The following is a 12,660-nucleotide window of genomic DNA, read 5'->3' as shown; positions in this document are numbered from 1 at the left end:
ATGCACTGATTCACTTACATAGTAGTAACATAATCAATACCCTGAGCCTCCAAAATCTAAGATGAAGACCCTGCAATCTGCCTAACCTCTAACTACAGCCTTATTTCCCACAGAACTGAGACGAGATCTTTTTTGCTGTGGATTTCAGTGGTGCCCATATGGATTAACCAACAACTGGGCTCACTATGCTGCTTGCACTCAGCGCTTGCCACGCTTAACTCTCTTCTATTTAATTAGTTAAGCAGCTATTTGTTCATGGAGGTCACTTTCTTTAAAAACATAAAAATAATCAAATATATGGTGATGGAAGGAGAACTGACTCTGGGTGGTGAACATACAATGGGATTTATAGATGATGTAATACGGAATTGTACACCTGAAATCTATGTAATTTCACTAACAATTGTCACCCCAATAAATTTTTTAAAAAGAGCATAAAATAAATAAAAAATAAAAAAAATAAAAAAAAATAATAATTAGGGGGTCACCAGTTAGCTCAGTTGATTAGAGCATGGTGCTAATAAAACCAAGGTTCACGGTTTGATCCCCACATGGGGCACTGTGAGCTGCGCCCTCCTTTAAAAAAATTTAAAAATTTAAAAATTAAAAAAAAAATTTAAAAATTAAAAACTTAAAGACTAGCAACACACCAACAACCCATACAACAGCATTAATTACTATACACATCTGTTCATATAAGTTCATTACCCAAAGGGATTAACCCCTTTACATTGTTTTTATGCATTTTAGAGCTTCATAAAAAAATTTTTTAAATAATCTGTTTAATATAAACTTTAATATTTACTTTGTGCTTTTTCCCATTTTTCTCATTCATTTACCCACTTTTAATTGATCCATTAATTAGATAATTATAATACAACCAATACCCATTGGTCAAAAAAAAACATAAAGAAAAAGATCCTTGAATATCCATTCATTCATATCATTGGTTTATAGAAGTGCAGGCCAACAAAACCACAATGTAAGCCACCCATATATTTTAACTTTTCTAGAATCTACATTTTTTAAAAAGTACCAGGTGAAATCAATTATAATTGTAGATTTTATTTCACCCAATATATCTAAAATACTATCATTTCAACAGGTAACCAATATAAATAAATTCTTGATGAAATAGTTTACTTTTTTTATACTGACTCTTAAATTTGGTGTGTATTTTCCACATAGATCACATCTCAGTTCAGACTAGCGACATTCCAGGTGCTTGGCAGCCACCTATGTCTAGTGGCCACGCGTCCACAGGCTAATTTCCCACAGAAACATACCACATGTCTTTCTATAATCATCAATAACATATAAATCAACATCCTTGCTACACAGCAATGCCACATTCATCACTAGCCTGTTCTTAGCTCTTTCTTTTGTCTATATTTCAAAGATGACACAATGAACTAATATGAACCCACCATCTTCTTCTGCAGTAGAACACTGACAATATCTGCCTATCTTCCTATGTGCTACCCTCTCAACCAATTAATAGTATAGATCTTTATCAATGGGGAATGCTTAAATCAACAGGGATATAAAATTAATATGCAACATTAAAATGCCAATAACCTAAATAAAATGGCCTTAGTGTATTTTTAATGGAACTAAATTGTGTTGAACTGGAGTCATCATGATTCTTGGTGCACATCATACTCTCATTGCTTCACGCATGGCCTCCTGCAATCGTATCAATGTATAACGCCATTTGTTTCTGTTACGTAATACAGTCAACATCCATGAGCAAAGCATCCAAGAACTCTGTCACTTAATCAGCCTCCATGCTCCTTACCCACAGAGGTAAGCCCTCCATCATTACAGAATGGCTAATGAGCCATTCATTCTGTAAAATAGAAATCGGGTGTGAAAAAGAGTGAATAGTATTAAGTTGTTGAATGAATGCTAGTTGTGAAATACTGAATTAACCAGAATCCTTTGTTTGTGCCACAGTTTCAGCATTGGTCCATGTTTGGCCCTACTTCTCAACATTGACCCTCAAATAATACTCCTTTTTTTATTGACTTAGCCAATTAACAATTCTGAATTATTATTTCAATGAACACAGTTGAATTGCTCACCTGAGTAAGAATAAGAATGATGACTATTACCAACATTTGTCTTTATTCTCCCTCTTACACAGGTGACAGCCTCAGGTAGGGACATGTCACGTCATTTGCCCAGCAGGGTTCTAGAGCTGCAATGGAGTGACCTGCTCTAGGCCTCCTGTTCTCTCCCTTTGCAAGTGGGAATTGTTCCAGCCCAGTATGTTTACCATGTGGGGACAGTCAACCTGTCTCTGGTTGGGAAATCTCAATAAAGACAAATCACATCCAAATTGGAAGGGAATCAGGATGCTCTGGACGTTGAACCGAAGCTCTGGTTTTATGGATTTCTGGGATGCTCTAAAGAGAAATGCTAGTATTTCACGCATGGGCATGAAGTAAATATTTCTCACCAATTGGGAGAAATGTGGCAGGTATGTCATTTTTCAGCAAATATCCCCATTGCCTTCCCTATCCTCCATGGGAAGACTAGCCTTCCCTCCACCACTGATGTTGTACTTGGCCATATGACTTGCACCGCCCAATGGAGTATGAGTGGATATGACTTAAACCATGTCCAAGCAGAGGTTTTCAATGGGCTTGGGAGGTTTTGCTAGGCCTCTGGAGCTTCAAGCCTTCACTATAAAAGGAGCATGTCCCAGACACTACAGCTCCTTTATCTATGGACCTTGAATAGGAAGGCAAGTGGGGCAGCAGGGAACCCACCCCTCGGCCTGGAGCACAACGACTGCAAGAGACACACAGACACATATGTGAGAAATACGTATTGTTGCTGTTGTTATGACTATTTATGAGCTGCTGAAGTTGTTGGTTACTTGTTATGCAGCATCATCCAAGTAATGACTCACACATTTCCTTACTTTTAGGAATTTATTCATGTATTGATTTTTTTATAATATAGTCAATGAAATCACCATGAATGTACCATCAAATCCAAGAAAAACTATAATTTATGTTCATATAAATAATATATGTACATGTTACATTTATGGATATAAGTTATGGATACATGATAGGTAGGTAGGTAGGTAGGTAGGTAGGTAGGTAGGTAGGTAGGTAGATAGGTAGATAGGTAGGTAGGTAGGTAGGTAGGTAGGTAGGTAGGTAGGTAGGTAGATAGGTAGATAGGTAGGTAGGTAGATAGATAGATAGATAGATAGATAGATAGATAGATAGATAGATAGATAGATAGATAGATAGATGGAGATAGCTAGATCTTGGATTGTTTGGACAGTTTTTTGTAATTCTTACCCATAAATGGAGAAACAAGGACTTATATAATAGGCGTCAGTTGCGCAAAAACGTATTAATATAAATAGTTGGTTCAGGATACACTTTCATCATTGGTCCATGCTTAGTCCACTTATGTATATTGACAATTAGTTTCATCTGTCTATGTTTCACCAACAAAAGTAAAAGAGACTTTTTATTTATGGACGACAGTTGTGGTGACTTGTAGTCATCACAAACTTTGGTCCATGACACATTATCATCCTTGCTCCATACATGGACTCTCTATTATTTATTATTCATTTTTTGAAGTAAATAAATAATATAATAAATATCCACAAAACCACTGTTCAACCCACCAACTACAACTTTGACAGTAAGTTTTTTATCTTTTCCCACCAAGATACATAGACCTTCATCAGAGAAATGTTCACAAAAACTATGGGGCACACATTCAGCATAATACTAAATAGTTGATAAAATAAATAAATAAGACTATGTCTATTTTTCATGAACCAAAGACCTTTTTTTGCCAGTGAATCTCAGTTGTGCAGAATTGGATTCATTATAATCTTTTTTTTTTTATGGTACACTCTCAACTCTGACCCATAACTAACCTTCTTTTATTAATTTATGTATTTCATTATTCATATTTAATATTCAAGAAACTCCCATTAACCAACCACCCAAAGCAACTGACTGATAGAGTAGCCATTAGCCACATGACTGATTAAATTTAATCAAAATTAATTAAAATTAAATATTCAGTTCCTCATGCATACTAGCCACATTTCAAGTGCTCAAGAGTCACATGTGGCTACCATATTGGACAGAATAAATTGTAGAATATGTCTATCATTGCAGAAAGTTCTACTGGACAGAGCTACAGTTCTCTTTACCACTAGATAACAGTGTAGCACTTTTTCTAATTAAGCCGAATTAGATTAATCATAATTCTTGATCATTTATCCACACTGATTCTCTTTTGGTTGATTTTCTAAAGAAGTTTTAATGAGCAACCATAAATCCAATTTCTTGCTCGATAAATAGAACTTTAACATTGTCTTTCATGTCCCTTTGAGCACCTTGCTCTAATAGCCTAGATCTTTATCCAAGGAGAAATGTCTAAATAAACTATGCACATATACACAACAACATACAAAACAGCTGGTGAAAGGAATGAAACAGGCTACATTATTTTTGGAAGTCAACGGCACAAAACTGAACTAACTCTGATCCTTGAATCCGTGGGCCATTCTTATCACCATTCTGTTTAGACCTTTCTTGTACTTTATATATTCATGGAATTATTTACTTATTGTCAGTGATAAAATCAACATCTAATACATAAATATGCAAAAACAAGAATATCCACTGTTTACTTCTTAACTGACGTAATTTTTAAACGGAACTTGGATGTACGGAACTAGAATCATCTTAATTGTGGGGTAATAAGATAATAAGATACTATCATCATTGCCCCATACTTGTTCTCTCTTGTTTTATTCGTTAATTTGTTAATTCATTCATTTACCTCGAACAATTTACCAGCCAAAGATTTAAGAAAATTGACTATTACCTACATTTTCTTTACATACCTTATCCACCCAGAAAGAATCAAACCCCTCATTAATATTGCATAATTAAATAAACTATGGTGTGGCCATTTTGTGCAAAGGAAAACAACTATTTAAAAAAATGAATATCCTGGATCATTTTTAATGGCTCTCACTTATGTAGAACTGATTTAATCGCCTTAGTTTATGAAACATTGTCCTCATTGGTCTACGCTTGGCCCTTTTTAATTTTATTTATCGCTTTAAAAAAAACCATAAGAATATCTATGGATCTTACCCAACAAACAGAAAACTATCAGTACTTTATATCTCCACGTGCATCTCTCCCACTAAGTTAACAGCCTAAACTTCATCATGAGGAAAGTGTATGAATTAACAGTATAATGCTATCAAAATAAATGAAACAGCATAAATATGTTTGTTTTCATGTCCCTCAAATTTCCAGAATTGTGTAATCATTAATCTTGGGTCATGATACATTGTCTTCAGTAGTCCATGTTTGACCCTTTGATTTATGCATGCATATATCCACTTATTTTAAATAAATCAATAAACCACTCAACCCAAGAATAAGAAAAAGTAACAATTATATTTATATAAACAGATATTTTACATATTTGTAATAACATAGTTAAACATATACACATATATACAATATAATTATACATGTATATAATTGTTTCTTTTTATTTATTCATTTCCTATACAAAGAACAGCCCAGTTATATTATTTTTTAATGGGTGACAGTTATGCCACATGAAATTCACCATCCTTGGTTCATGACACCATCTTGTCAGCATAGAGACACAAGTCTGTATGCTTGGCCATCTTTGATTTTATTTGTGCCCATTTATGTTTAACAACACATACACACCTCTCAACCAGCCACCCACCCATTAAACAACACTAGCCATCACTCACATTGGTTGGTCCACAGCTCACTTCCCACAGAGGTCACAGCCAAGATCTTCATCATTAGACCCACTCTGGGGTCTCCATTCTGTGGAACACAAGGCAGACACTTAAACAACCTGGGTATTTTTTAATGGCCGTCAGGTGAGCGGCACAGGATTAATCATAATATTTGTTTCATGACACAGTCTCACCACTGGCTCTCGCTGTGTTTATTTTTTCGTCGAATAATTTTATTACTACAATGAACATGCACAAATTCACCACCTAATCAAAGAATCACAGCAATTATAAGCCTCTGTCTCTATGCATCTTATTCACAAAGAACCAGCCCAGATATTATTCTAAATAGACTCAGACATGCAGAGTTGAAGTAATAATAATCTTTGATTCCAGATATAATCTCATTATTGTTTCTTATTTGTCTTTTTTATTGCTTTTACTTATTGTTTTAAATACAGTAAACACACAAGCTCAGCAATAACCCGGAACAAAAATATCGATTAGTACTTATATTAGTATTTATATACCAATGCTTCTTATCCACAGAGGTAAGAGGTTTGTTTTGTTTTAAATAGTGCACAATTGCACATTAAGTGGATTAATCTCAATCCATAGGTCATGAAACATCTTTGGTCCATTCTTGGCCCTCTTTCATTTTGTCATTTATTTTATTACTCAGGGAATTCATTTTTAAGTCTACGGTAAATACACCTGATGCCACCCTTCAACCCAAGTCCAAAGACTGTTCTCTATACCTGGTGATATGCTTCCTCCCCACAGTCCCGACAGCCTAGAACTTGTTGGGTTTGGAGAAGGGGGTGACCGCGATGACTCATAATCCTTGTTTAAAAACATTCTCATCTCTGGTACCTGCTTGGCCCTCGTTCACTTTATTTATGTATGCACTCATTTGTGACTATTCAGTGAACACCCATTAAAGCCCTGCTTAGACCTGTCTAGTTTCCTTCCCTGCCGCCAAGATTTTCTCTGGCGGAGAAACCCCAGTGTGCCCATTCTAAGGAATACAAAGCCCCATTAAAAGGAAGAAAATAGCCTAGACCTTTTTTGTTTGTTAATGTCAGGTCAGCAGACCTGGATTAATCAGAATCTTTTGTCCAGAACACATTCTCACAATTGCTCTATTCAAGGCCTGTATTACATTATTTATTTATTTATTTTTAATAATAAAATTAACCACCACAAACCACTCCAATCTCTTTCATTATGTCCCTCGTTTGTGGAGAATTAATCACAATCCTTGGTCCACGACCCACTCGTCATCTTTCCTGGTGTGCCTCTCTTATTTCATGACTTGCTAAAACCACGCATGACCCCTACCTCCTTTTCTCCCCCTCCCCCCTTGCTGCGCTCTACCTTAAATAATCACTCTGAAATCTCCTGTGCACCCTCTCCTTCCCTTTTTATATATAAATATATAAAAAACTTGATCACATATATATATTCTTGAAAAATATTTTCATGGGCTAGAAGCTTGCTAGACCTTTCTTCAGGGCCTCTGTCCAGGGGGAGAATTAAATCCATATGATTGAGTTAAGAGCACACCCACCATGGAGTCATAAAAGGACTCGAACCCAGACCTTGGACTCTACGTGCCATCTTTACCTGCACTCACAGGCTCACGTGAGGTGGTACTGTACAATGGTTAGGTCCCAGATGCTCACACCACACTGCCTGCCCCCAAGTCCAGCCTGCAATCCTGGCTAGCTGGGCCATATCAGGAAAGCTAACTAACCTCTCTGTGCCTGTGTCCCCATCAGTACAGCAGTCACAGAAGAACTAGCTACTATTTTAATGCCAGAGTCAGCCAGGTAAACCCCCTCCCCATTCGGTCTCTGCACCCCTCACCCAAACCTTTATTCCCTCTGCAGCAGCGCCCGAGCTGTGGTGCTAGACAGACAGACAGACCAGGTTCCACCCCAGCAGGCACTCATGAGCTGTGTAACTGCAGAGACGTGACCTGGCCTCTCTGTCTTGTGCCCCGACTTGTGCGATTTGTAGACTGAGGACGGCAACAGCCTGGTGGATCCAAGGTGAGGGTGAATTGTACTACGGACAGTTCCTCAGGCAGCTCCCACCCTGCACACGCCCTGCCCTGCCCCCGCCCACGCCACCCTCCCCACTGCTCAAACAGCCCCCAATCCAAATAGAGGGAAAATCATCTCGATGCTCAGGTCAAGCCAAGTGGTTCAGAAAGGATGGGACTCAAGGCAGGAAATTGTTAGGATCTGTCCTGTTTTAGACATGGTGTCAAAGCTTATACCTGGGTCCTAGAAAGTAGAAATCCGGAGGGATTCATTTCATAAAATGGGGCTCCCCACCAGGCGTCTATGCCATGAGATTCTTGATGTTCAAACTGTTTCCCAGAAACCAAAGAGGCCAGTACCATGTATGTGACCTTCCAGACAATACACAGCCAACTTCCTTCCCACCCTCCCAGGCTGGCCTGGGAGCTGTCCAGCACACTGGCCTCAGCGAAACTCCGAGACATGAAAAATAAAAAATAAATGAATTCTAAAATATACATCTATTATGTATGTGCATATACTGTAATATATTCACAAACACATCCACTTGGGGACTTTTATAAGGGAGTCGTGGAGAGCCCACTAGGCTGGAAATCAGGAGCAGGCCCCTGCCTCTGCTTTCATCCCACTGCGGGGGGCCCACCCCTTTCTGAGCCTCAGGTGGCCATCCTCCACAAGGCTCCCCCCCTCCCCGGTGGTATGAAGATGAAAAGCATCACGTTGAAATGCAAGTTCCCTGCAAGCAGTGAGGACCATTAATGCTGTACCTCCCGGACCGAGCGCGGAGTGTTCCCAGCATGCCTTAGCATACATTATCTTGTTGGATCCGCACAACAGCAGCCCTGCGAATTAGACATAATAATCATAATAAGCCAATATTTATTGGATGCATACCCTCCACCAGGCACCATGCTGCCTGCTTTGCAAACGTGAAAGTCCTCTGGGGTGGGTACAATTCAACAGCAGCTTTTTCTTAGCCCCCCCCCACAAAAAAAGTTTTGAGCATGCATTTTGTGCCAGGCATTGGTCTAGGTGCCAGGGATACAGCAATGAACAAAACAGACAAAATCTGACAGCTAACATCCTCGTAGGTGGATACAGAAATAGACAATATTCAAAATAAATAAGTACAATATGTGGGACATGAGATGGTGATAAGAACTATGGGTTGACTCTTGCAAAACAGGTTTTAACTGTGCGGGTCCACTAGTATGTGGATTTTCTTCAATAAATACTGTGTTTTGATTTTCTTAATAACATTCCTTTTCTCTAGTTTACTGTAAGAATACAGTACATAATGCACATAACATACAAAATAGGTGCTAATGAACTGATTATGTTATCGGTAAGGTTCTGGTCACCAGAAGGCCATTGGTATTAGGTTGGTGCAAAAGTCATTGCGGTTTTTGCAATTATTTTTAACCGTTTAAAGTGCAATTACCTTTGCACCAATCCATAGTTAAGTTTGGGGAGAGTCAACAGTTCTATGCGGATTTTCAACTAAGCAGGAGGTCGGAGCCCCTAACCCGTGTTGTCCCAGCGTCAACTCTATGGAGAAAAATTAGGCAGGAAAGGGGGCGACAGAAACAGCAGGAAAAAGAAAGCCTCACTGAAGAGTTAATATTTGAACACAGATATTATTAGCTCCATCTTACATATGAAAAAACTGAGCCTCAGAGAAGTTAAGTGACTTACAAGTGGTCACACAGCTAGGAAGACGCGGAGCTACGAGGCAACCTGGGAAGTCTGGCTCCAGACTGTCTTTTACCCGCTTAGCCCAAGCGCCTCATCTTTGCAGTTCTGGCTCTGATACCCGTCAGCCGATAATGAGAACACATGGGTGAGCAAGTCAGAGGGCTTGTCTGACCTCCCACACTGGCAGCCCAGGAGCACGGGCGTTGCCGGGACGCACCGATAATCCTGGATGAATAAATCAACTTCCTTGAAGACCATACTTTGGTGACAGTCCCCACAGGACTTGCACAGGTTTCTGGGGTCAGCTGTGCTGGGATCTCAGCAAACCACCACCACAGCCCAGCGGCAGCACCGATGCTGACCCCATCTCCTGCCGCCTGCATGTCAGGGTGTCCAAACGTGCTCACCCCACCAGAACCACTCCCGCACGCAGCCACACACCACCTCCTTGGCGCAAGCTGCAAATGTTCCGCCCAGGAACGGAGGCGGTCACCCAGTCCTCTTGCCACATGCGGTGTGAGACTCAGAATTGGTCCAACCAGCCACCCTCCAAGGGGCAAGCAAAGAAACCCTTCTAAAGTGTCTATTCCCCCATCCCCCTCCCAAAAAAATAAACATGTAGAGAAAGAAGGTTGGTGGTGGGTTGGGAAAGTTGCCCACTGATGCTAGAAGCCATAAAGTTGAACCCAGACAAATGAATTGCTCACCTTGCCCTTCACCTACTCAGCGCTTCTCAGCTCCCATCCAACCTCTCTGTACCTCTCATCACCCCCAAGGCAGTTCCTTCAGGGGAGTTCCACCTATTTCAGGGCTTAGGGATGGATCACGTCCATTTGGTGTATATACAACTCTCATTGCTGTGACTAGAATAAAACTTTCTAATCTTAAATTTGTATTTACAATTCTAGTTCACTGCCTCCCTTTCCAGAGGGAAACGTGTCACCTCTCTGAGTACCTGTTCAGCTGTCTGCAAAATGTGAATAATGGTCCTCACCAGTCAGAGACATTAAATGCCATCTCAACGAGAACAGTGGTAACAATTATCATTTTAATTATAATGAAATATTTGAGTGCTCACCACGTGGAAAACATTGCTTTAAGCACTGTGAATGTTTGACTCATTTGATCTTCCAGTACCCATTTATAAGGTACTATTGGTAGCCCCACACTCACCTGAGGAAACTGAGGCACAGAGGTTAAATACTTGGTCTGAAATTACAAATCTGGTAAGATGGCAGCGCTGAGACTGAAACCTGGCCATCTGGGACGTGGGTAACAGGGTTTAGCCCGTCAGCAGATTATTCAAATCCTATCAGCTGGATTGAAATCAGGTCTCGGGGAGGCTGATTTGCCCCCCAGGCCTCTGTCTGATTCCTTCTCCCCTTACCTTGCACCCCTTCAGACTCTAGAGTCATTTTTCCATCTGCTTTCTTTAGCGTTCAGTCATAACATGAGCCCCAGAATTTTCGTTAGAAGTGATTAACTGTGCTGCAGGATGTCCGTGATATGTTTGACCCCTGCATGTGTGATCATTACAGATAGCATGAGCGACAGAAGGTGACACTTGAGAAATAAATTTAGAGTCCAGGGCATAAGAAGGCCAGCTCTGTGATGGACCAGGAGGGTGAGTCCAACATGGGTGAACCCCAAAGAGTGCCTATTTTTTCAGGCACAATCATAAAGAAAAGGAAATGGGGAGAGGGTGTGGGTTTGGAAGAAAAGCCAATGAGAGTTCAAATCCTGGTTCTGTATTTGTTCTCTCTGATTTGGGGCAAGTCACTTACCATTTCTAAACCTCCGTTTCCTTTTATCTTAATGGATGATGATAACTGCTGGCATGGAGGGTGGCTTAGAGGAGATACAGTTATGCCGAGTGACTGGCAAAAGGCCTGTTAGGTTCAGGGCTTTCCCATCCAGCCAGGAGCGCCAGGGGAAAGGGGCTGCCTGCTGTGTCCTCATGCACTGTGAAAGCAGCTGGGACTGCGAGCTGACGCTGAGCAGCTCCCGCACCACAGCTGGGACTTGGTCCCTGTGAGCTGCCAGCCCACCTGTTGTCCCAGAGGCAGTCAGTACAGTCAGAGGCAGAACAGGAGGCAGGAGCCACAGGAGGCAGGAGCTGCAGCAGCCAGCTCCACTCAGAGAGAACCTCTGTGCACTGAACAATAAGCCTTGGAGCTTGGTAAGAAATCGACTCCTCTCTCTCATCCATCCATCCATCCATCCACCCATCTGACTTTAACTTGCTCCCCGACCTTCCCAGCATTCATCAGCCAGCCAGCCATCTCTGTGTACTGACGCACCTTGACGCAGGTGACCCTCCATTCACCAATCTTATATCCCTCCTTCCCCATCTCCATTATGTACAGAAATCCGACAAACCTGGCTTGGTATCCAGGCTGCTGCTTCCTAGCGGATCTCGGACAAGTCACTAAGTCTCAAAGTCCTCTCATCTGTAAAATTAAGGGAAGGGAGATGTGCTGGGTGAGGATTTAAATAGAGCGAGTGGACATACCAGTACCTGGCCTGAGCAAATGATCACTAGGATTTTCATGCCCTCTGCCTCTGCCACTGGGCTGGGATTTACGTGGGGCGAGAACCCCTGCATCCTGCATGACAGACAGAGAAATACTTTTCAGAAGCTCCGTGTCAGGTCGTAGAAGTGTGCACCCCTGGAGGCGCCCTGGGGCTGGGCGGTAGCCAGAGCAGTCTGAGGTACTAGCACCTCCTGGACCTATAGCAGAGGGTGCCATCTAGTAGGCTGACAACAGGTGGGGTGCCCTGTGGGTCCCGGGTCGCAGCAACTGCTGTCTGCTGTGGGACAGCTGAGTGGAGAGCCAACTGGGAGATCCCGGCCCCCAGACTGCCCTGGGTGGCATGTGGTACACTCAGGGGGCGGGGCAGGGGCCTGGACCACCTGGAGCTTGCTGCTCTCTGCACAAATGCCAGCTCCATCCTACCTGCCCTGTCCAGCTCCCCTCTGGAGGTTTCCAGGGAAAACTAATTCTAGCAACTCCTGCTTCCTGAGTGTGTTAGACCTTGGATACAGGGATGGGGGCGCCATGTACATTGCCGGTAAGCCTCTAAATGACCCTAGGAAGGCCCAGAATTGGCCCCTCATTCAGTGAGAAG

General features: G+C 41.5%; 1 protein-coding gene across 17 annotated transcripts in view; it reads right to left on the bottom strand.

The window, feature by feature from the left end:
- LOC109455530 (uncharacterized) overlaps window positions 1-12,660 on the bottom strand; it is a 138,750-nt gene that overhangs the window by 110,640 nt on the left and 15,450 nt on the right. For 14 of the 17 annotated variants that reach the window (XM_088797513.1, XM_088797514.1, XM_088797511.1 and 11 more), the window contains exons 8-9: window positions 8,196-11,981; window positions 5,798-5,876 (exon numbers count right to left, since the gene is read on the bottom strand). The gene's annotated coding sequence lies outside the window, so the exon portion shown is untranslated. Of the gene's footprint in view, window positions 1-5,797; window positions 7,872-8,072; window positions 11,982-12,660 lie in introns of those variants that run through there. The other 3 variants (XM_088797504.1, XM_088797502.1, XM_088797517.1) reach the window with 3 other exon arrangements.

This window comes from Rhinolophus sinicus, chromosome 3, assembly GCF_057876585.1.
Source record: "Rhinolophus sinicus isolate RSI-liver-muscle chromosome 3, RSI-T2T, whole genome shotgun sequence".
Classification (NCBI taxonomy): Eukaryota; Metazoa; Chordata; class Mammalia; order Chiroptera; family Rhinolophidae; genus Rhinolophus; species Rhinolophus sinicus.
This window is presented reverse-complemented; position numbering and strand designations above follow the sequence as displayed.